At 42.3% G+C, this 25,281-nt stretch overlaps 1 protein-coding gene and 1 long non-coding RNA gene across 4 annotated transcripts in view; one reads left to right on the top strand and one right to left on the bottom strand.

The window, feature by feature from the left end:
- The window catches only part of MCC (MCC regulator of WNT signaling pathway), a gene marked incomplete at its 5' end in the record, with an annotated part of 425,634 nt that overhangs the window by 280,983 nt on the left and 119,370 nt on the right, over nt 1-25,281 (top strand). The gene's annotated exons all lie outside the window — the stretch shown is intronic.
- Nucleotides 493-24,728, bottom strand: LOC309657867. Its single transcript, XR_014261934.1, has 2 exons — nt 24,542-24,728; nt 493-22,929 (listed from the first exon to the last, which is right to left on the bottom strand). It is a non-coding gene; the product is annotated as an uncharacterized lncRNA (long non-coding RNA).

The following is a 25,281-nucleotide window of genomic DNA, read 5'->3' as shown; positions in this document are numbered from 1 at the left end:
CCTTAGAGTTGACTGTGTTTTAGAGTGTATGATAAGGAATATCATGTGGTTGACCTTTAATTTATCCTCTAGGGGCTCCACGGCAAATTTGCCATCTCATGCAAATCTCATACAGCCTCCTAAACATTTTCCCAAGCAAGTCAAACAAGGCTTTCAGAAGTCAAATAAATTACAGCAGCTGCAGCATCCTCTCTACTTACCTGTCACTGCTTCTCCTCCAGTTTGAGGAGAACATTGACAGCACACCGTACCGACAGTGGTACGAGTCCCACTATGCACTGCCCCTGGGCCGCAAGAAGGGGGCCAAGCTGACTCCTGAGGAGGAAGAGATTTTAAACAAAAAACGATCAAAGAAAATTCAGAAGAAATATGATGAAAGGAAAAAGAATGCCAAAATTAGCAGTCTTCTAGAGGAGCAGTTCCAGCAGGGCAAACTTCTTGCTTGCATCGCCTCAAGACCAGGCCAGTGTGGCCGAGCAGATGGCTATGTGCTAGAGGGAAAGGAGCTGGAGTTCTATCTGAGGAAAATCAAGGCCCGGAAAGGCAAATAAATCCTCTTCTTTCCTATCTTAAAAAAAAAAAAAAAAAAAAAAATCAAACATTAACTGCAGTAATCTGATTTGCATTTTCCCTGTCAAATGTGCCACTCTATGAATAGCTAAATTAACTTAGCCTTCCTGGAATATGCCCAAATGTTGAGAACCATTTAGGACCTTTCAAAACCATTTGGTTTATTAGCTCTGTCTTGAGGTAAGCAGAATAAATGTCCCTGAAATCAAAGGAAAACTAATTGTAGTACGTCTTTCCAGCTTTGAGTCATCAAAGCTTGACTGTCTCAAGTATGTTCTAATGGGGTTCATTATTTTGTTTGTTCTACATTTGATAATTCTGAGATAATTTTACATTTGCATTGTTAATATCCATTTTTGGAAAAATTTTTGACACGTCTATTTATTTTGGAGAATAATAATATATTAGCTTTTCCTTTCAAGACACAGAAGCAATGCACGCCCATTGTAACAAATCGAATGACAAAGAAGTATACAGTTGTCCCTCGGTATCCCGGCGGGGGGGGGATTGGTTCGAGTGTGCTTGTGGATACCAAAATCTGTGACTGTTCAAGTCCCTTATGTAAAATAGCATAGTACAGTGGGCCCTCCGTATCCACGGGTTCTTCATTCCAGAATACAGAGGGCCAAGTGTACCATGCAAAAGCCAGCTCAGCCCCTTTTCCTCCATATATTCCATCTCCCTCCTTAACCCATGTTACCAACTTGGTATTTATTCTTCAACACCCATCTGTGCTCACATACAATATACAAGTACTTATATATGTGGTGAACATTTTTATAAAAATAGATCAGACTATATATACATCCTTGTCTTTATTTTTTTTTTAAACTTAATATATCATGTTTCTAAAATCTCCAATAGATCTTTATTTTTCACAGCCACGGAATGTGGATATGGACAGTTTGTTCATTCACTCCCCTATAGATGAGCATTTATGTATTTCCGTTGTTTAGTTTTTGTCATTATTGTAGTGCTGTAATCTTTGTAAATATATCTAGTAAGTTGTTAGATCAAAAGAGGCATTCTGTAGACGTCATGAGCAATGCAGGTGATCCTTATCAGTAATCTGGGTGCGATTCACCGTCATTCCTTCCAGCCTCTATCAGCTGGCTGATTTTTATTAGTTGAGTCTCTTCAGCAAGGCGTTGGGAAGAAGACAGGTCAGGAGCACTAATTCAGGCCATCTTTTTGACCTAGGACACTTCCTTCTCTACCTACCCTTGTCCTGGGCCATCGCTCTTTAAATGTCCGAAATCTCTCTTAGCACTGGGTCTAGGACTTTTAAAAAATAGTTAGCGGATCTCTACTCCTCCATGGCAATGATATGAAAAGGACCTCACTCTAGTAAAGTTCCTGCAGTTCTCAAGCATGAATTCCTAATCTGTTGATTTTAGTTCATCTTTGCGGCAGTGTTACCCTCCTCTTTCTTTTGCCCATTGTGGTAATTTAGGAAGGACACCATCTTTGAAGCTGTTATTCCATTGGCCAGGTTTGGGTACCGTAGCCTATAAATCCCTTGTACACCTTTGCTCAGTTTACACACACCAGGTGCATTCACAATTACGTTGCTGGTTTAGCTATTTTGGGTTAAGAGATACTAAATGAGATGCTTAAGACAAAAACAGTTCTAGGTTGCTTTGATTTCATTCAGTAATTGTATGTGTGCCTGCGCTGTACTAGGTGCTAGGAATGGAACACACTGAGGAGCAAAGCAGACATTGTGTTTGTCCTCAAGGAATTTGTGTCTCGGTTAAGGAGAGCCACTACAATGAAAATTACAGTTGATAGATGGACTGTCCATGTTATTAGATGGAATTCAGTTTTATACATGACCACATTGACTTGGGGGGGAGAGTGGAAGTTTAATGTTGTTCTGATCCAAAGCCCTGTGAGATTTTTTAAATCTTCATAGTAATTTCATCTGGAAGAATAAACAAATAGCTAAAATATTCTTGAAAAACAATAAAAAGGGGATATTGTACATTAATGAAACATTAAACATTGTAATACTATAATTTAAAATAATATAAAAAGGATTTAGGTATATCATAATGGCTGCAATAAGTAGAAAAGGTTTAATTATTCAGTAATGCTGGAATAAATACAAATATAAACAAAAAGGTTAGATTTGTAATATATGTATACAATGAAATTCCACATGGAATAAAGTTTTTAAAAAAATGACTGACCAGGGACTTCCCTGGTGGCACAGTGGTTAAGAATCCGCCTGCCAGCGCAGGAGACACGGGTTCGAGCCCTAGTCCGGGAAGATCCCACATGCCGCGGAGCAACTAAGCCCGTGCGCCACAACTACTGAGCCTGTGCTCTAGAGCCCGCGAGCCACAACTGCTGAGCCCACATGCCACAACTACTGAAGCCCGTGTGCCTGGAGCCCGTGCTCCACAACAAGAGAAGCCACCGCAATGAGAAGCCTGTGCACTGCAACGAAGAGTAGCCCCCGCTCGCCACAACTAGAGAAAGCCCACGGGCAGCAACGAAGACCCAACGCAGCCAAAAATAAATAAATAAATAAATAATTTTTTACAAAAAATGACTGACCACATTTTAAAAAATCACAATAAAGAAAATGTAGGTAACTATCTGAACAGAGTGGAGAAGAACTTTCTAAACAAAAAGCCGAGGGAAAAATCTGTAAAGGAAAAGATTTATGGAGGCAACATAAAAATATCAAACATACAGATGTCAAAATGCTATGTAAATTATAAGGTGAATAGACAACTGGGAAAGAAGATTTGCAATACATATGGTGAAAGGTTAATATTTGTAATACGTATCAAACTCTAAGAAGTCAACATTGTGTCAAAATGGGCAAAGAATGTGAACAGGCCATTAAAAAACAAAGCCCCGTGTCCAGTAGATTTAGGGGAAAAGTTTAAATTTAATCAAGGAAATGAAGACTAAAAGTCATCTTGGAACCATATTGGTAAAAAATACATATTTAAGTGATATATTTAGGGCTGTTGGGAGTAAAGCAAAATAGATAGAGCTGGCAGAAGTATATCTTGCAATAGCTTTTGTGGGGGAGGCAGTTTCACACTCAGAAGCTTTGTCCAAATGCTAATTTCATTTCTAAGAATTTGTCCTAATGTTCTTCATTGCAGCATTATTCAACAAGGAAAATTGGTTACACATACAATAATGGGTTGATGGTTAAATTATGGTACCTCCAGCATGTAGGTAATTATGTTAAGATGGACAGATGGCCATAGCTGGGGGTCTTCTTTCTTGTAGCCTGGTTTGTTCTGGGTTCTGTCAATGCTTAAAAGGTGTGGGGAAAGAGTAAAATGGTATACTTGCGACCCCATCCCTTTTTATTCAGACAAGGTTTTGTACAAAGGGGAAGAGATGTACGTGCAAAGGAAAGATGTCTCAGCTATAAAGCTGTAAGAAGTAGGTAACCACATATAGTGTGAAACGGAAATGGAGCGTATTCTGTATCCAAATGAATTGCTGAAGAAGCTAAGTAGCTGTAATAACCTCCAAAATCTTACCTTGGCTGTTAAATAACTCTCAAGAGGTGATTTGACACCTAAAGATACTTACTTGCGTTGTTCCGTGGTCACATGGACCGAAGCTGTGACAGTCTCATTTTTAAGCAGGATTTGGTCATCAGTATGAAGTCAGGTACCTGGATTGTTTGAGCTGAATTATATTCATTTGGTCTGTACTGTCCTTGGTGTGTGTTGCTACTGTCTTCCACTCCTTGAGTGTAAAAAAGTGCCTTGTATGTTCTCACACACAATCCTTTCCTTAAGTAATAATTCTCTTCTTTCCCAGGGCTCCCACAGTGCCTGAAGACGGCCAGCCACAATTGGATAGCTTTCCATTTTACCTTTTCTAAGTCAAAAAGTTCGGCTCTTGGTAGATGGATTATAGGGACAGGGAAGGACGAGCCTTTCTTTGAGGGGGCTTCCTGCAACAGTGTCAATTACTGACGAGCTCCAGGACTTCCTGGTTGACAAGCAGACATCTCTCAAACGTTCTGTGCCTTGAAAGTTCACAATTTCTGGAGAATTTCTTTGCCATAGCTGCTTCTTTTGTTGGAGGCTGTCCAATAACCACTGTGAAATGATACGGGATGCAGAGCCACCAGTGAGGTTTCCTGGGTTAAAGGGGTTTCCACCTTCTGCTTGTCTGTGCATTTTTGCCCTTGTCAGCTAATTGCCAGACAGGAGCTTAATACGTTTTGGTGCAGAAATGCAGGCTAATCTGTACCAGAGTGATGAAACAGCTCTATTGTCTGTGCTTCATCTGTTAGTCTTTAGAGTCAAGAAAATGGCTCCCTTCTGCTGGGAAACGATCTTGTAGCATGCTGTGGTTGTGCTCTGCAGAATTTGTCTCAGAACTCCCTTGTGGATGTATGCGTTTGTGATTAGATGGTTTTTGTGCTGAGGGAAGACATTTGAGTAAACTTCCAGGAACTTTCTGTGATTTGATAAGGGCATGGCCAAACACCCCTACAAAACAGAAATGGTTCTCAAGAACACCCAGCATATCTGAAGCCAAAGCTTTAGGGACGCTCATCCCCAGCACTTCAGTGAAGTCTCAGTTCAGGATGAAATAATCCCAGTATGGGAACCAAATACCCATCCTTTACTTTAGGAGACTCCTATTAGTGTAATGATATTGAAAGTGATTTGGCAGTATATGGGTCCTGACCCTCAAATTTCAAGTCTTGTCCTTAGAGATCAGTGCTCCTTAAGGCTCCTTTGTGGGAGCAGGACATGTCAGAGGTGATTGCTTATGCTGTAACTACTGACTCTATTAGCAGAGAGCCTGTAGACCATGACGTGACTTCTTGTCAAACTTTATAAAGTGTGTTGGAGATGAATTTTAAGGACCCAAGTAAGGGGAGTTACATATAAAGGTCAGTAAATAACATTTTGAACTGTATCATATATCATAACTAACATTTTAATAGTGCGTACAACATACAACACTTACATAAACATTTCCGCTTTTCCCAGTATCCCTGGGAAGTGGGTAGGGTAGGTATTAGCTTCCACAAAACAGATAAGAAAACAGGAGTGGGTGAGGGTAGACGAGGTTGGGCCCTGAGATACTTTAATTATAGGCGCAGAGGCGTGTGCGTGGGTACCCATGTGCACCCACATGCAAGGCACCGTTCATACAGTTGTGGTTTGTCAGAAGTTTTCAGAAATGTAACTTCCTGCCTAAGAGATGGGAAAACGATATATGATATATTGCCCAGTTCTACAAGAGAAGGTTGGTTTCTGCCATGGGGTAGAAATAAAGTCCATTGAAGAAAAGGAGAAAAAAGATGAAAGAAATAATCCTATGACTCTACATGTCCTTGTTTAAAAGAAGTAGTTGCTGTAAAGAAAGAAAGAAAAAATTTAATTTAGACACCGTTAATTACTTCTTTCCATGAAGACCAGACCTGCTAATGATCTTGTCCTTTCAAAAAAATACACGTGTGCATCTTATTAAAAATCCTAAGAATTTTACATCAGAGTTGATGTATGTGGGGTAGATCCATCTTATTCTATTATAGTAGCTATGGCCATAGTATCACGTACTTGCCATCTCCAGAAGAAAGTACTTTATTTAACTAAAGTGAAATTGTGCAGTGCATAAATGCTGGAGCAGAATAGAAATGTATCATTTATGCCGATTTCTCAATCATTGTGCTTTGCTGGCCATTTCTGAATTGCCTCTTGCTACCTGAATATCTACTATTAAAGAAATGAGGCATTTTGTTTTCTAGACAGCCCTCTGATTGTTCCCTACATTCTCACAGGAGTGGTTGGCTGCAAAGCTTTCTATTTTTCTCCCAGGTCATCCCCCAGTAGTTCAAAAGGTGACCTGTCATGGGGAAGACGGCAAGTCGACGCATTTTAAGAAACCCGCCCTTGTGTCTCCGCAGGGCCAGAATATGACCCGTACAGCGTTTCTGAACTTGAACATTAACCCCTTGGCTCTGCACCTAAGCAGTTTGACCGGATCTGAATGAGAGCGTTCTTTTTTTGAGAACAAAAGAGCTGATTGAGCTGATTTTCGGTCCACTCCACCCAGTTACCTGAGCATGCAAGCTCCTCCTTGGAATGCTGGCTGGGAGTTTGTGGGGATGGCATTACAGGCGGTGATGCAAGATGAAGGCTTGTCACATTTAGGTGCAGGAATTGTCTTGCAAAAAGAAGTCTTTCGAACGGCCTTTTTTCAAAAAAATTGAGGTATAATGGACATAAAAGAGTATATTAGTTTTAAGTGTATGATGTGATAATTCAACATTTGTATATATTAAGAAATGATCACCATAATGAGTATAGTTAATACCCGTCACCACACAGTTACAGGATTTTTTTTCTTGTGATGATAACTTTTAAGATCTCTTCTCTTTGCAACGTTCAAATATGCAGGACAGTATTATTAACTATAGGCACCATGCTATGCATTACATCTCCAGGACATACTTATTTTATAACTGGAAGTTTGTACCTTTTGACCCCCTTCACCCATTTTACCCACGCCCCACCTCTGGCAACCACCAGCTTGTTCTCTGTATCTATGAGCTTGGGTTTTTTTTTCCCCAACAGGCCCATTTTTTTAAACCTATCATGCTAATTCCTGTAATTATTTTCTCATATTTTCCTTTCTCCTTCTGGGTTTCTTGGCTTCCTTCAGAATTAGTGGCCGCCTCCATGTGTATGGCATATCCATTCTATTTCCCCTTTCCCCCTGCCCTTTGGATTGAATTCCTTCCCCTTTATCCTTTCCCTTTTCCTGCTTCCCCACAAAACAGCAAGAGGGATGCAAATCAGTGTCTCCTCTTCCCCTCTCCTGTGGCACAGTAGTGTGGACTGTGGCAGTTGCAGAATTTCTATACAGAATGCTCTGGGGCAAGGGATTGGGGGAGGCGGCGGGCAAAGGGAGCTTGTCTTAAAGCTCTGTTTTCTTAGCCAACACCATCTTTACATGATTGTTTCTATTGGGTGCCTGCAGGAGAGCTGTGGATATGATGGGGGCTGAAGCCTGCCTAAGCTGTTGCTACTGGTCTAGCCCCAATTCAGGGGATCTTTGCTATACTGACTTTAAGGGGTGAAAGGCAGTGCATGGTATTAGCCTTGCCAAATCTTTGTCCCTGCCCTGCTCACCCCTCCCACCTTCAATCTGTTTGCCTTCTTCTCTGCTTCCCCCACCCCACTTGCTGGAAAGGCTTAATATATTAAAAAAAAAAAAAAAAAAAGACTTCAGGAAAGCTGTGGCCTGCACCCACTATTCAAACTGGGAGATTCAGAATTCCATAAACCACAAGAGTTTTGTGCATATGATATATTCTGGAATTTGAACTCACCATAGGCGAGGTCTGCTTTCTATTATCATCTTTCATAGCATAGATTTATCATTCCATATACTCCGTTAATGTATTTCTGTGGAAATCGTTTAACTTATGGGGAATAACTAATTTTTTTCAGTTTTTTTTTTTGAAGTACATGAATAACTGCCTTTTTGTCCATAAAATGCAGTGGGAGAAAGAAACGCAATTACATTTTTTCAGAAGGTTTTAAAGAACAGATTATGTAAAGAACTGGTCTCTAGATGGATAGCTACTCTTAACATCTGGAATTTATTAAGAAAAAAAGAGCACCTTTTCAGCCAAATTCTGACACTCCTCATTTGAGTTATCAGTTCCTTAAGGCTGTCTAGTTGCCACGTTGAGCATGTACAGTGCAGGAGCTCCAAGTCGGCTTGCTGTGGCGAGCCTGTGGTTTATACTGCACTAGGTATGTGGAGTAACTGAAGAAAAGTCAACTTAACCTTGCTTTGTAAGCAGACTCTCAGGCTCTTTGTTTCCCCAGGAAATGATTTGATAGGTTCCCACTTTTTCTTCGTGAACATAAATCTGTTGCCCAAAAGAATGTAATATCTGGAATGAGATGAGATAAATTTCTAATTTTTAAAATCTTGAGATAGTAGGCAACTTTTGAATAATTTTACTTGCTTTTAAGATGGCCAATGAAAGGGCAAGTTGGTAGCTGTAGATTAGGTGTCTCTGCCCCAGGAAAGATTGTTTTAAAGGTCAAAAGGGAGTTGAGACCTGTTCCATTGCAAATTTAAGGTGGTGGTTTTTACCTTTTCTCTCTAGCCCATTATATGGGGGGAAGTGGAGCTAATCCTTTATGTATCAGTCACTTTAAATAAACATCCAGTTCCACTGCAGTCATTTTCCTGGGTAGCCCTGGCCCTGAAGGTATGTAAATGCCACAGCTCTCGGGGCCACAGTGCAGCAAGGAATGAAGTGCTCCGATCGTGTGCTTCTGTAAATGTTGCTCTGTTAACCAGAGCATGATTGCCAGGATTTTAAAAAGCCAAGAAAACAAGTCAAAAAAGCTTACTCTGTGGTGCCCTTGCCTCCCTTGAAATAACCTCTGTTTTCCTTTGCCACATGAAAAGAAACGTCCTCCATAATCTGTGTGTTGACTCACCTTTTTCGCCCGGCACATCTATTGGTGTACAATGAGGGAATCATCAGACTGGAATGAATTTTGAGAGGCAGTAGACTAAATTCCCAGGCAGGACTGTACCCACATCAGCCCGGAGAGAGGAGACCGGCCCCTGCCTTGAAAGGTTTTCCCAGAGAGAAATTCCATAGCATTACTGCACCTTTGAAGACACAACAAGCTCCACTGTCAGGAGAGGTGTTGAGAGCAAACCTGAATCCTCAAGCTGAAATGTAAACTCATTGTCTTGGACTGGGTACACTGGTGACTGCCCTCAGTGTAAGAGCTCGTCATTTGCCTATCGGCTAGTGCTAATTTGCCTTCATCCTTCTTGCCTTGGAGCTAAATAATCCTGCTTCACATTTGGGATATTTTTCTGGGAGCCCAAAGCTAAGCTCAATTTTTTTTTTTTTTAATAAATGATGGCCTGGATTAAGATTGGCAGGAAGACTATCTCACAGAGTCTTTGGATTCTGTCATCCTTGTTTACTCATCTCAGAGTGGTGTTTGCGTTTAAAGTATAATATGACCCACGCTAACATTCAGAATCTTGACAACAGGGCAAATGAACAGGGCGACTCACTCAGGCCTCTGAGGAGAAGGCTTCTGAATATCAGGCAAACGCTTGCTCACCATGTTTTCCAGCCCTGTGCCTAGTGATTGACAGTGTCAACTTCTTTAGCAGCGAAGCTTAGCTTTAATAGTTTGAGTAAGTTTTGGTTTTGTGTTGTTGAAACGGCAGTATTTCTAGTCACTGCCAGATTTAGGATTTCCTTTGATATTTTTATGTAGGTTAGAAATGTTTAATTCTTAAACAGCCTAGGAGTCTTTAATATTTTCTCTGTACACTGCCTTTCTGCTTACAGGAAACAAAATTGGGCAGCTTTAGGGAATTTCCTGTTTGCATTCTAGTGCCATGTCTCTGAGGAGGTAAGAGGGAGGGAGTGCTGGGGAGAGCGTAGACAGTACAGGAAACTCCAGGATTAGGTGTCACCTCTTTTTCTCTGGTGTGTTGGATCTAATGATTAAGGTTGCACTTCGTGAGCTTGGGAGAATATGCAGTTCCTCCCTTGCAAGCACAGGAAGAGCTTAGTTTGCACATGAACCGAGATGATGGGAAGAAAGCAGTGCCACATCCAAAATGTGTGACGAGAGAACCTCTTCCTTCTAGGAGGGTGTGTGCTGTTTGGTTGCCCCAAAGCTCCCCACCTTCCTGAGCAACCAGCGTGTCTGTCTCTGCCGCCATCCTTCAGTGAGGTCAGACTGTGCTTGGCTTTGTTGGGGGCTGTGCACTAGAGGCTCAAAGACAGTGTCTCTCCACTGGGGGCTCCTTCCATTTAGAGAAAGTCAGAAGCGACGGATACTATCTGCACCCAAAGGAATTTTTTTCATCAGCCACCCGGCGTGGCCTCCCCTGTATCCTTTCTGCTGCTTCTCTTCCAAGGGCGGTACAGCAGGCCCACGACAGCGGGGGGCTGGAGGTGAGCACGCATGCAGGAGACCTCACGTTGTCCTCAGCGTCCCCGTCTGCAGTGAGCTCTGCCACACCCTCCACTGTACTTAAGCATTTCAGAGTTTGCCTGGTGAAATGGAGGGAGCAGGAAAGAGGAAACAATTTGTAAGAGAGAAAGTTGTCAAGGCATATGTGATAAAACGTGTTCTTTGTAGGTAGAGGGGGAAGAAAGGGAGGCTTTGTTTATTAAAATAATGCTGAGCTGTCAGGTGCCTTTTGAATTCGTATTGCGTTGTGGTTTCTAGAGGCCAAGTGGGAGGGTAGGGTGCCTTCGCCCTCAAAGCAGCTCCTTACAGCAAAGGAGCCGGAATGCTGTCAAGCTGGACCCAAACCACAGTGTTTTGTTCTAGTCTGTGGCTCACTTGCTCGCGTTACATCTTTCATCTGCAGTTCTGACATCTTCGTGATTTGGCAAGGGATTGTGAAACACTCCCCAGGCGCTGGCCAGGCCGGCACTGGCAGATGGGTGGGGGGCACACCTGCTTGGGTGGGTTAATGGCTCACTTACAGGAATGGGGTCTTTCTGGGTTTGTCTGGCCACAGAGTTCTCCCTGCCCTTCACCTGCACTGTGCTTCTTGCCTCCAGCCCTGGGCACTGACAAAGCAAGTACAGGGGATCTCACCGCAACTCCCTTCTGGTGCCAGTGGTGTTTCCAGTTTGTGCGACACTGCTAGAAACCATCTGGTGCTGGGCGCCATCCAGGTCCGCAGTCTTGGCTCCTCAGATTCTCTCCCTGGGCCACGTCAGATCATGTGATCTAAAACATTTGACCCTGGATACCCATGGTAAATGAGATGCAGTATTGATGAATACGGTAGGTCAGCTGGAGAGGTTCTGGTTTTAAGTACTAGAAAAACTTACTGTGCCTCAGTTTCTGATCTGCAGAATGAAGTAATAATTACTTCTATCTTGTTGAGTGAGAATTCAGTGAAAACCCATATAAGGCAATTGGCATGGCCCCTGGCACATAGAAGTGTGCTGGCCAGAATTCATCTGGAGTATTGTGCTTGGTCCTAGGTACCATGTAGCAAAAAAAAAACCCATAAACACTGACATCCTGGAGGGACCACTGGGGGAATGGAGAACTGTTGTAGCCATTTGGTGACTTAGAGGGGATATTAACGATACAGTGAATTATTCAGAGAGTTTGAAGTATGGAAGACAGTACTACATTAGACATTGTTTCACCTAAGTTATTTTTACTTTATTTTATAAGCTACTTCTATTTACACATAGAAAAATATTTGACAGATATCTCTAGGTGGTAGGGGTAAGGATAATGTAAGTTCTTTTATCTGTATCTTCTAGTTTTCTAAATTTATCCATTCAACAAATCTGCCTGAAGTCCTCCCATGTACCAGGCACAGTTCATCTTGTTCGTTGGCTATTTCCCTAGTTCCGTGACATGTCTGCCTTCTTGGAACTTACAGCCTCATGGGGGAATGACTCAACAAAAAACTCGTATGATATATTGTCAGGGAGTAATAAGTGTTATGAAAGATAAAGAGGAGTGAAAGGCTAGAGGCGCAGTAGGGGAGAAGGAAAACTTGTTCCAGGTGGTTGGTGGGGACAGGTGGAAGGCAGCCGGAATGAATTGACTCAGCATCCATATGGGAAGTTATGATTACCATGTTAATTATGTATTTCTCTGTTTTGTTGGCAACATAGTATATTATGCATATCATGCAATTTATTCAACCACTATTTTTCCTTTTTCTTTCTTTTTTTTTTACTGTCATGAACAGGTCTTTGTGCATATCCTTGCTTACACTAAGCTCTTCTGTCTTCAGATACATTTTTATGGAAGTTCATTTTGGGGTCACTGTATATGTCCCACTTGGTTCCTGACCCTCTCTTACCTTGTGCTATGAGGAGCCAGGAGGTGGGGAGTATAGACTGGGCGTAAGGCTCCTCCAGTTTCCAGGCTGTTGAGGATAAATGTGTTTGCCGGCTTCCCTGCAGGCCCAGCCAGGACGTAGGGAGCTGCTGATCCAATTGCACATGTTGAAAGGCAGGCAAAGTGTAGATCACTCTGACTAATGTGAGCTGGGCCTCAAGGTAATGATGAGTCGTTCTGATTGCTTAATCAGGGTTTGTGTAAACAAGGAGATAGGAAAGTAGCCCATCAGCGCTTTTAAGGCCCAAAGTTAATCTTGATACCTTTTAGCAAGCACAAAGGCATGGCATGATGATCATGATAATTAAGATGACAACACTCATTGTGGCTACCTTTCTGCCGGGCAGCATTGTGTTCAAGTGAGCTACCTGTAGTATGTTCGTTTAATTTTTACAATTCTGTATGATTGGCTGTCATTACAGGGTGAGTAAACTGAGGCTTGGAAAGTTTTCACAACTTAACCAAGCTTGAACTAGTACTCAGGTCTGGGATTTTAATTTGTTTTTGTTCTGTTATAAAGCCTATGTCCTTAACCACTGAACTATGTTTTCCCCATCATTTTCTCTCTTCTTCCTCTCTCATTTTCTTCCTTTTCAGGGAACAAGTCCTGGTTGGGACTAGTATTGACTGGGTTAGGTGATTTGGAAAGGAGAGAAGATTCAGACCTTTTCTCCTCTCTAAGCACACTGTTCTCTGAAGCAGTCAGCAGGGCCCCTGATGGGAGAGAACATTGAGCAGATTTGAAATGTGTCTTCTACCCTTTCCTGGTGCTTTGGATTAGATGCAGCAGTGAGTGGTGAAATGGCCCATCAGTCAGCAGCCCCATGGTGAGGAAGGAGAAGCCAGGGCCCGCCTGAGACTTCCCTGAAATGGGAGCTTGTTTATGGCATCAAGCATTTTAAAGGGATTTTCTTTACGGGGAAATAGTGCATGTGAAAATCTCTCTCAAATGTTGGGAATACATTTGAATATGATTGTACTGAATATCTCAACAGTCAACATCTTGGCTGTCTCCTGTGCTTAGATAAAAAGACTGAGATCATGTGCCTTGAGTTTTGTATACATAGAAAGTCCATATGTATATATGTGTGTGTTAATATATGTAGGTGTGTATAAGTATGTATCTGTATATGTATACACACACACACACACACACACTCAAATCTAAATCTTCACTTGTTTTCCCAAAGAGAAAAACATTTTCCTCAATCAAGTAAAAAATAGGGAACTTCCAAAGCACTCAACTATTGCTATTACAGTAGCTTTGTTTTTTCCTGATCTGCAGAGTTTATTGAGTGTTTCACCATTAAAGGTACTTGGTTTCTTTAGAATGGGTAATTCAATCCCTACTAAAGTGGATCAATATAAAAATTTATGAACAATGCAGACCTTGCCAGGGAAGTCTTTTACTCCTGTTCATATAATTCTCTGTGGGACTTGCTGCCTCAGGGATCACATCAGTATTTAGTACACACTGAAATATTCATGTCTTCTGATTAACAGGATTTAATTGTTACGTCTCGATCTCCTTCATGATGCGTCATTAGGATGCAACCCACCTTGAAATTTAAGCAGGTGCTGACAGGTTATTGCTGTGTCTTTATTTTGTTTGTGTTTCTTTCCAAATATCCTTGTATTGCATGTAATTTTGGTTTCCCTTGAAAATAACACCACAAAAAGTAAGAATTTATTAGTGGAAAATGCTGTGACTTGTTTTTACCAGCAACTATTGTATAGTAAATTTTAAAGTGTGTGTGTGTATATATATATATACATATATATATATATATATATATATATATATAAAATATTCTGTTTAGATTTTTTATTTTTTAAGATTTATCAGTTAAGATAACCTTTCCTCCCATGTACTGTTTAGTTAGAGCTTTTTCACCTACACTTCAATATTTCCCTTGTTAACTTTCCCTCATCGATCGGGTATGGACATATCTGGAGATTAATTTTTCTCTGCTTTCCTGGGTCTGATATCAGCTTAATGGTCTTGTGTTTCTCAAAATGTTGGAAGTTTTAAAGAATTAATACCTTTTCCCTCATGCTAATTTTGCAGTTGTGCTTTTTCCCCTCTTATAAAAAGAACTCTCTGTCTGAGACCTTATCTTCTCAATAGTTTCATGAAAGGATCTCAGCAGTGCTAAGGTATTCTGTTGCAAAGCATGAGGCTTGATGGTTGTGAACCAGGCTCTGGGGTTAGACTGACAAGGGTTTTCATTCTAGCTCTGCCACTTACTAGTTTGGCAAGTTACTGAACTTCTAAGCCTCAATTCCTGCCTCTTCAAATTGGAGTTAACAACAGTACCTATTCCAAAGGCTATGTGAAGAATAATTAAGAAAGTGCATGCATGTTACATGCTTTAAATATAGCAATAGCTCATAGCACACATCCACATGTTAGCTAATATCATTTCCAGTAAAAATTATGTGACATTTTAATTTTTTATTGAAGTATAGTTGATGCATAATATTATATAAGTTATAGGTGTATAATACAGTGATTCACAATTTTTAAAGGTCATACTCCATTTGTAGTTATTATAAAATATTGGCTTTTTTCCCTGTGTTGTGCAGTATATCCTTGTAGCTTATTTTATACCTAATAGTTTGTACCGTTTAATCCTCTACTCCTGTATTTCCCCTACACCCTTTCCTCTCCCCACTGGTAACCACTAGTTTGTTCTCTGTATCTGTGAGTCTCCTGCTTTTTTGTTATATTCACTAGTTTGTTTTATTTTTTGGGTTCCACGTATAAGTCATATCATACGGTATTTGTCTTTCTCTGTTGGACTTATTTCACTTAGCATAATGCCCCCTAAGTCCACCCATGTTGCTGCAAATGACAAAATTCCATTCTTTTTTATGGCTGAGTAGTATTCCATTGTATATATATACCACATCTTCTTTATCTATTCATCTGTTTATGGACACTTAGGTTGCTTCCATATCTTGGCAAGTATAAATAATGCTGCTATGAACATTGAAGTGCATGTATCATTTCGAATTAGTGTTTGTGGTTTTTTCAGATATATACCCAGGAATGGAAATGCTGTGTCCTTTGGTAGTTCTATTTTTACTTTTTTGAGAAACCTTCATACAATTTTTCACAGTGGCTGCACCAATTTACATGCCCACCGACAGGGTATGAGGGTTCCCTTTTCTCCACATCCTTGCTGACATTAGTGTTCTTTTTGATGATAGCTATTCTGACAGGTGTGAGATGATATCTCATTATGGTTTTGATTTGCATTTCCCTGATGATTAGTGATGTTGAGTATGTTTTCATGTGCCTGTTGGCCATCTGCATTTCTCTTTGGAAAAATGTCTATTCAGTTCTTATTGGGTTGTTTGTTTTTTTGATGTTGAGTTGCATGGGCTGTTTATATATGTTGGATATTAACCCTTTATTGGTCATATCATTTGCAAAGGTTTTCTCCCATTCAGTAGGTTGTCTTTTTGTTTTGTCAGTGGTTTCCTTTGCTGTGAAAAAGGTTTTAAGTTTAATTAGGTCCTGTTTGTTTATTTTTGCTTTTATTTCCTTTGTTTTAGGAGAGGGATCAAAAAAAATATTGCTTATGATTTTTGTCAAAGAGTGTTCTGCCTATGTTTTCCTCTAGGAGTTTTGTGGTATCCAGTCTTACATGTAGGTCTTTAATCCATTTTGAGTTTATTTTTGTATAGGGTGTTAGAGAATTTTCTAATTTCATTCTTTTACATGTAGCTGTCCAGTTTTCCTAGCACCACTTATTGAAAGGACTGTCTTTTCTCCATTGTATATTCTTGGCTCCTTTGTCATAAATTAATTGATCATAAGTATGTGGGTTTATTTCTGGGCTCTCTGTTCTCTTCCCTTGATCTGTGTGTCTCTTTTTGTGCCAGTACACCATACTATTTTGATTACTGTAGCTTTGTAGTATAGTCTAAAGTTAGGGAGTATGATTCCTTTAGTTCTGTTCTTCTTTCTCAAGATTGTTTTGGCTATTCAGGGTCTTTTGTGTTTCCATACAAATTTTTAAAATATTTGTTCTAGTTCATATGCAAGGATTTTTTTTAATATCTGCAAATCAATCAATGTGATACACCACATTTACAAATTGAAGAATAAAAATCATATGATGATCTCAGTAGATGCAGAAAAAGCCTTGGACAAAATTCAATATTCATTTATGATAAAAACTCTTCAGAAAGTGGGCCTAGAGGGAGCATACCTCAACATAATAAAGGCCATATATGACAGACCCACAGCTAACATCATACTCAATGGTGCTAAGCTGAAAGCATTTCCTCTAAGATCAGGAACAAGACAAGGATGTTCACTGTCGCCACTTTTATTCAACATAGTTTTGGAAGTCCTAGCCATAACCATCAGAGAAGAAAAATAAAGAAAAGGAATCCAAACTGGAAGGGAAGAATTAAAACTGTCACTGTTTGCAGATGATGTGATACTATACATAGCAAACCCTAAAGATGCCACCAGAAAACTACTAGAGCTCATCAATGAATCCAGTAAAGTTGCAGGATACAAAATTAATGCACAGAAATCTCTTGCATTCTTATACACTAACAACGAATGATCTGAAGAGAAACTAAGGAAACAATCCCTTTTACCATTGCATCAAAGAGAATAAAATACCTAGGAATAAACCTACCTAAGGAGACAAAAGACCTGTACTCTGAAAACTATAAGATGATGAAAGAAATTGAAGACTACACAAACAGATGGAAAGATATACATTGTTCTTGGATTAGAAGAATTAATGCTGATAAAATGACCATACTACCCAAGGCAATGTACAAATTCAGTGTGGCTCATTTTTAGAGGAGCATATTTTTGCAGCTGGAGTGGGATTGAGGGTTATCTTCAAAGTTGGGAGGATCAGTCTTGGACACCTCCCCTCCTAGAGAGCCTTCTCCCAGCCATTTGCCTTAGGTGGGTGCTAGGAATAATGGTGTTGCTGTTTTCACAGTTGGTACCTGGGTCCTGCTTTGTGATTTGGCACCATCACCTACATCAGGCACTCTTGGATGGGATCAATTTGTCTGTTGGATGGTATTTTAGTGCTACCATGTTGAAGGGGATTTAGAGTGCTGTTTTCGACAACTGAACTTCAATGGAGGTTTAAAAAGTAACTCAGGGACTACTGACCAATGAAATCATCCGATAAAATGAAAGACAAAAAGCTCCTGTTTTCTGAGTTGGTCTAGGACAGCAAAAAGTGATTAGCATACAGGGGGGCAATCTTGTAGATGGTGTTTAATGAGTTTTTACATTTCAAGACTATGAGCATCCTTTCTTGAAATATTACACAGTAGGTGCCCCTAGCTGGAATTCTAGCTGTGAATAGGAATGTTCCAGTCCTGGAAGCCACTGAACAGGCCTGATTGTGTCCATCTGGCAAGGAACATTCCCCTTTTGCCAGGGATTTTGTTCTGTATGTATCTGAATTAGAGCACCCGGCATGTGGGGAGTCTTGCAGGGGAAGCTGAATGAGGCTGCTTTCTCGTGTACAGATGTCTCCTGCTATTTCGAAGGATGGGGCTGGATATAGACATTTATTCACTACCCAGGAGCTCCTGGATTGCCATATGGGAGAGCAGGAAGCCTCTGGATAGGGAATGAGGAAATCTGAATTTGATGAGCCTTGTTTTTCTGAGTCTGTTTAATGCCTTTACAATGAAGGAATTGAACTAGATGTTCTTGAATTCCCTCGCCAGCCGTAAGGTTATGTGCGATTCTGAGCGCTTTTTAAATTTCTAGGGGAAAGATTGTTGCTGATCAGTTCTGTACATAAATGAAGCTTCCTTGGGAAGTGAGCTTCAGCAAATCCATTCTGGGACCAGTGGGCAAATAAAGTATGCAGAGCCCCAAGCACAGAACTCAGAGTGGGGCCATCTGGTACAGACCCTTCTCAAAAAGATGAAAAAGCACAGAAAGTTAGAGTCTCCAAATTGACACTGAGCTGAGCTGACCCCCAGCCCCGAGCTTCATCATTGTCACTAGAGGGCTCGCCCTGCCATCTCCCGCTGCCCCCTGCTTCACCCCCTGTCCCTGCCTCTGCCAGTGTGCACATCTGACCTCCCACTCCACATCCACCCATCCACATACATGCACACACATGCACACATGTGTATCCTGCAAGCCAGGAGGGCAGTGGCATGTTGAGTTGGAAGTACCAGCAAAGCACATAGCAGAGACGATTAGAGCATGGAGTGTCTGTGTGTTAATATGTCTTCTACTGTTTATCAGTTCCCTGCCCTTGGGCTGATTTCCTGTCCCTCCTCTGTGCCTTGATTCCTCATTTGTCAGAAGGAGGTGATAATACCTGTCTCATAGCATTGCGGTGAGGGTTAAATGAGGTACTGCATGAAATGTGCTTAGCCCAAGTGCCTGGTACCTGTTAAACATTCAGCAAATGGTAACTATTAATGTTATGACTTACTACTATCGAGTTGCCTGGAATTCTTAAAATATTTCCAAAGCTTGGCACTGGGGTTGTGTCCTTTCTTCTGCGGGACTCTGTAGCTGATTGAATTAGGTAAAGTGTAGAAAGCACTTAGTGCAGAACCTGTCAAGAGTGTGTGTCCAGCATATAGTGGGTTAATTAATGTTATTTTTAAATAAATATTTTTAAGTCTCTAAAAAACAAAGAATATGTGTTCAGTAAAGGTTAGTTGCCCTTATTTCTTCCCCTTTAAGGAAGAGAACAGTTCACTAAGTGGAAGAAGTTGGCACTACCCATTGTCTCACTCAAATATGAGCAAGAACTATGTTGTATACCTTGCATCTGGAGGGCAAGTGGCCCACTTAGAAGGACAGGATGGGCATTCCCATCATCACTGGTGGGAGGGAAATAGAGGCACCCTGGCAGTGAATGGCCTACAGGAGCATCTCAGGTAGCCAGACCAAGTAAAGAGAGAGAAAGAACAAGCACAGTTTGCTCTGAGTGAGCTTACCTGCCAACAAAGCGGAAAAGGCCAGCTCAGCCATCTCACCATGGTCTCATCTCTCCATGGTCTCTGGATGGAGACTTGGGGATGAACTCATTCCTCTGTTTCAGGTGTGGCTGTGGAAGCCTTTGGTCCCTTTGAAGGCAGTGCTGTAAAAGAGCAGACCCAAGTCCCAGAAAGATGAGTAAAATGGTGGGCCTAGAATTTGGCAGCCTCGATTCTGGTTCTGGACCCCTTCAACAGCTGTGGCCCTTGGGAAGAGTACTTGTTCCTCAGCACACTGGGAATCACAGCCTCCCTGTAGGCCACGGAGGTGTGGTGTGATGGAGACCCAGTGGGATAATGCATAGGAGGATGCCAAGTGATCAGGAAAGCACCGGCATCCGTTCCATTGTTTTTATTGCCAGTAGTAACAAGATAAAGAAGCATCTTATAACCGTAAGTACACAGTGGTGCTCCTGGGGGCTCATTAGAATCATTGGGCTGCTGGCTTAAAAGGGCATCCTAAGAAGTGTGAAGCCCTTTGTCTCATGGCTAATGGGTAACAGGAAGCACATCAATCCACATAGCCCAGGAGCAACCACCAGGAGAGACCGTCACAAAGGCACTGCTTGCTCCTCACCCGGGCTCCCGGCAGCTGGACACCTTATCTCTCAGAGTCTTCGCAAGCTTGTCTTTACAGCCAGCTGAACTGTGAAATATTAGTCAAGTAATGTTTCATCCAAAAATAACCACCATTTTGACAGTTGTCTTGAAGCCAAATTTCCAGGTGGTTTACTTTCCTTTGGATACGCACTGTAAAATGAATGTGAAGCCGGGCTCAAAACAGCCTAGGGAATTAGTATCTTTTATCTCCAGAAATATGAGGTATGCATGGATTTATAGCCTTCACGTGCTAGACCCAAAGTTGTATTAGGAAGTGTCATGGTCCCATCCCAACACTGCTGAGGCCTTGGGTTAAAATTTCACAGAGAATTAAGAGCCTTGACAGTGAGCTCCTTAAGCCTTGGGACTTCTGCTGAAGTCCCAAGGCTTAAGGCCTCTCATTCCTGTGCTGTTAACCACCAGGAAGTGTGCTGCTCCAAGACAGGACTGTGTTACTTCCTCATCTGAATGTACCTCTCACTACCTATAGTGAGGCTTCATCTGAGAAGGTTGTTGACTTGAAACTTGCTGACTGAAAACCTGGCTGGGAAAGAGGAAATGCACATTGTTGAATGCTTACTTGGTTTCAGACACTATGCTGGTCATTTTATGGATGGCCATCTCATTTTGCCTTTACGACAGCAAAAAAACCCATTTATAAAAATAACAGTTAAATCAACTGTCCAAAGACAAATCCCTAACAAGTATCATAAATGAGATATGAACCCAGGTTTATATGATTCTTTATAAATTAGGCTCAGATCAACTTCATTTGCCAGAGTATCACAACATAATAGTGGTCTATACAGCGGAGGTCTGTTCTTGCTATTCTATTACAGAAGTCTGGAGTCAGGCAGTCCAAAGCTAGTAGGGTGGCTCTACAAAGTTGTTAGGGATTCAGGCAGCTTCCACTCCCTACAGTGTGGACCTCATCTTTCTGAAGCAAGATAGCTGCTGGAGCTCCATCCATCACATTAATATACCAAGCAGCAAGGCTGGAGGAAGAGAAAAACAGCATGACCTCCCTCAAAAAGATTTTTCCAGAACTTCCACATATTTTTGCTTCTGTCTCCTTGGCTAGAACTTTGTCACATGGCTACACCTAGCTCCAGCTGCAAGGGAGGCTGGGAACTGGGATATTTCAGCTGAGCAGTAGTCTGACCAACGAAAAATCGAGGTCTTGTTCCTGAGCATGAAGAGAAAAGTGTGTTTGGGAAGAGACCAGCACAGACTGCAAACGTCATATATTTTCTTTCTGTTTGGTTAGTGAAACATCTTTTAATGGTACTTTGAGGTTCATGTGTCTGAAGCTCTGACTCAAGGTAGAGGCCATTTCAGAAGCCAGAATATAAGTAAAGAGATCCTGAAAAATGATGCAAATATAATTTTTCTATTATAGATAGTTGACAGTTTTGGTTGCTGTGGTAAATTTTTCTTTCCAGTATTTAAACCCACTGTCACTCCTTTTAAAAATTACCTGGGGGGCTTCCCTGGTGGCGCAGTGGTTGAGAATCTGCCTGCCAATGCAGGCGACACGGGTTCGAGCCCTGGTCTGGGAAAATCCCACATGCTGCAGAGCAGTTAGGCCCGTGAGCCACAACTACTGAGCCTGCGCGTCTGGAGCCTGTGCTCCGCAACAAGAGAGGCCACGATAGTGAGAGGCCCACGCACTGTGATGAAGAGTGGCCCCCGCTTGCCGCAACTAGAGAAAGCCCTAGCACAGAAAAACGAAGACCCAACATGGCAATCAATCAATCAATCAATCAATCTTTAAAAAAAAAAAAAATTACCCGGGAAGACCTGTATTCTCTTATTTTTTTAATGCTGGGCTTGACACAGGTCTACACAGTTTCTGTCATAATACTTGTAGCATTGCTCGAAAACTCTCTAGCTATTGAATTTGCAGGAATACCACCAGGTCTGCCAGAATGAGGGGGGTGAAACCCCAAAAGAAGGAAATCCAGTCAGCTGTTGAGTACTGGGTGATTGACAAGGTGGAACAGGGGAGCTCCGGAGCTGAAGCTGGCAAGGAGTGTCCACTCTTCCTTGCAGTGAGAACAGGACTCATCCCGTGCTCAGTTGTGGGGATGAGAGAGGGGTCGGTCAGCCACATTCTCAGCAACACGTCTTGCAACTTGTGGACAAACTTCTTTCCACACTGCACCTCCCAACCTCTGTAGTTAGCTTCTGCTGAGTACTTGTCAGTGACACTAAGGAACAAGTGGATACTGCACCTGGTTTTTAAAGTTTTACCTTCTATCAGAATTGCTGGTGGACAGGGAAAGATAATAACCGTTTACGGTTTTTATGCTACAGCCTTCACCTGCAGAAAACACTATGACAACTCTTGTTTCTTTAATACAAAAGCCTCTTTCTCTTTTAAAAAAAAAAAAAAGTATTAAACAGGAAAGTATCCCAGAAGAGTTTGAAACCACCCAAAGGCCACCACCAAAAAGTTAGAATGCCAACTTTCCAGTTTATTTTTCTGTTACATATTCATTATTTTTATAATCAGAGGCAAACATTTTAAGTAAAGTTTTCATCCACAGGAAAAAAACCCCTGAAAATCACTGTCACATACAACACTGCATAGTGAGGAAGGGGCATGGTGGCCTTGGTTCTGATGCTAGGCTCTCCATGGGACCTGGAGTGAGCAGGTCAATCTCCGGGTTTCAGTCCTCACTCGCAGATGTGGAAGTGGGAGATGCCACATGCCGAGGGCCTTTCCTCCACTCAGACATCTGTGGTTATGACACTTGACACCGTCTGCAAAACTTGGAGGCATCACAGAGCTGGCGTCTAGTCCAGATGGTTCTTAGTTTGGAGTTCATAGATAGATTCCGGGGTGTGTCATCATCTTAATTAGGCGGAACACATGCGTAAGCACCAAGTTCATACTCTCCTCTAGGAGAAGGGCCCATCACATTCATGAGATTCTTAAGGAATCTTCAAATTAAGAATAACTGAGGGGCTTCCCTGGTGGCGCAGTGGTTAAGAATCCGCCTGCCAGTGCAGGGGACACGGGTTCGAGCCCTGGTCCAGGAAGATCCCACATGCCGTGGATCAACTAAGCCCGTGAGCCACACCTACTGAGCCTGTGCTCTAGAGCCCACGAGCCACAACCACTGAGCCCGCGAGCCACAACTACTGAAGCCTGCGCGCCTGGAGCCCGTGCTCCGCAGCAAGAGAAGCCACCGCAGTGAGAAGCCCGTGCGCCGCAACAAAGAGTAGCCCCCGCTCGCCGCAACTAGAGAAAGCCCACGCGCAGCAGCGAAGACCCAACACAGCCAAAAATAAATAAAATAAAATTAATTAAAAAAATAAAAGAAAAACTGATCAATTCTTATTTGATAGATAGGCATCTTCTATCCAGGGAAGCGAAGGGACTTGCCCCACAAGCACATCTGATGGATACTTTGGCAATCCGGAGTGCTGGTGTTATCGTCTCTCAGCCCAGGGCTGTCCTCCATAGGATGTGACCCAGCCTGGACCCCTCTGCCCTGTACTGTGATGGAAGTAACCACTCTGTGTGTCTCCCCATCTGGCCCAGTTCATGAGGTCAGTATGGAGTATATAGTCTCCTCTGTCAGATTTTCCCCCGAATTCTCCCCCAACCCCTACAGGCAGCCCTTTCCCCCAGAAGTAGGAGGGGAGATGGATGAGAGAGGAAGCATGTCTAGGCTCTCATAGTTGGGATCCTTGTTTCTGCTCCTATATATCTTAAAGAACATGTCTGCTCTCCATGTATTTCATCCTTCCTGTCAGAGGTGAGGTGGTGGGTCTTCTCCCAAGACCACACGTAATAGCATAGCAGACCACAGTGTCTGTCGCTAAAGGAGCATTCTCAGATTGACAGTTCAGAGGCAGAAGGGGCAGCCCAGCTATGTAAGGGAGTGAATTTGTGTCCCTCTCCCCACGCTGGGAGCAAAACTGCCTCCAAAAAATTGTACAATGGAAACACTGTGGTATTTGTGCTGAGAATTCATCACAGAAACCCTGTATCTGAAACCCAAAGTGACCTTTTCTGAGTGGCCCTAGCCCTACATGAGAAGGCAAATACCACCAGATTGCCTGACATTTCCTTTTTTAAATTTCAAGCATTCCTGATTTCAAATCGTCTATTGATCTGTTGGTTTGCAGCCCCGATGCAGTTAAGTGAAGTCACAGTCACTGCTGTGATAGTCTCACAAACAACCGCTTTGAAACCCTAGCCCCTGCCCTATGTCTCCTTCTCGGCTACTCACCCTCCCCCAAGCCTCCCAGCCTCCACGCAGCGTGGAGGGGCAGGTTGCAGAAAAGAGCATCTTTCTAAACCTGAAATTAAAATCTTCAAAGTGGAGTTGTGTGCCGCTGCACTGTGTCCATCTTGAAAGATCAGATTTATTTACTCCTTACTTTACATCCTCTTGGCAGAAGCTATACAGAAACCCTATAAAGAGGGAGGGTTTGCTCTGATTCGCATCACTCACCCAAGTGTCATGTGGAATTCAGCTCAGGGATGGTCTGAGCTCCACCTGGGATTGACAGTGAAGACAGCAAAGTAGTGACTCAGAGGGCAAGGAAGGCTGGAAGGTGCTGCTCCAGGAGCCGTGGTTGAACAGATGTTAAGGATGGTCCCAGCCATCCACCTGCAAAGCCACAGCGGGCACATGTGTGGTAGGCATGTGTGCATCCCGGGCAGAACCTGAAAGCTGAGCGGGTTGAGATCCTGGAAGTGTGTGATACGCTTGTTAACCTGCTGAAGAACGTTCTTTCTTGCTCCGCTTACCCTGAGAGAGTTGGCTGGGGAAAGGTATAGCGATGGATTCTTGGTTTCTCTCGCCATAGCATAATTTATCAGAGTCCCGGTTCTGCTTCTGAGAGGCCTGCTTGCACAGAAGAAGCATCTGGTCGATCTAGTCTGTCTGGGGGACAATGAAGGAGGAGGAGCTGGCAAGAAAATTAATGCGTCAACTTGAGGAGGAGAACGTCGGAAACAATGAGCTCTCCCATTTTTTTTTTTCTTAATACTCAGCCCTTTGGTCTGTCTGGACATGTGGCAGTATGGGTGATTGAATTGAAAAAAATTGAATTGCCCCATTCAACTCGCATATTTTCCCAAAGGTAAAAGCTAATTTGGTCCTGCCTTTTCCTTGCTTCTTGAGAATCAGGCAGTCCGCACCAGCTCTTAATCTCATCCTTGCTGAGTAACTTGGAGAAAGCCCTTAGA

This window comes from Balaenoptera physalus (genome assembly GCF_965194825.1).
Source record: "Balaenoptera physalus genome assembly, chromosome: 3".
Classification (NCBI taxonomy): domain Eukaryota; kingdom Metazoa; phylum Chordata; class Mammalia; order Artiodactyla; family Balaenopteridae; genus Balaenoptera; species Balaenoptera physalus.
Note: the sequence above shows the minus strand (reverse complement) of the source record. Positions and strands in the feature narration are given on the sequence as shown.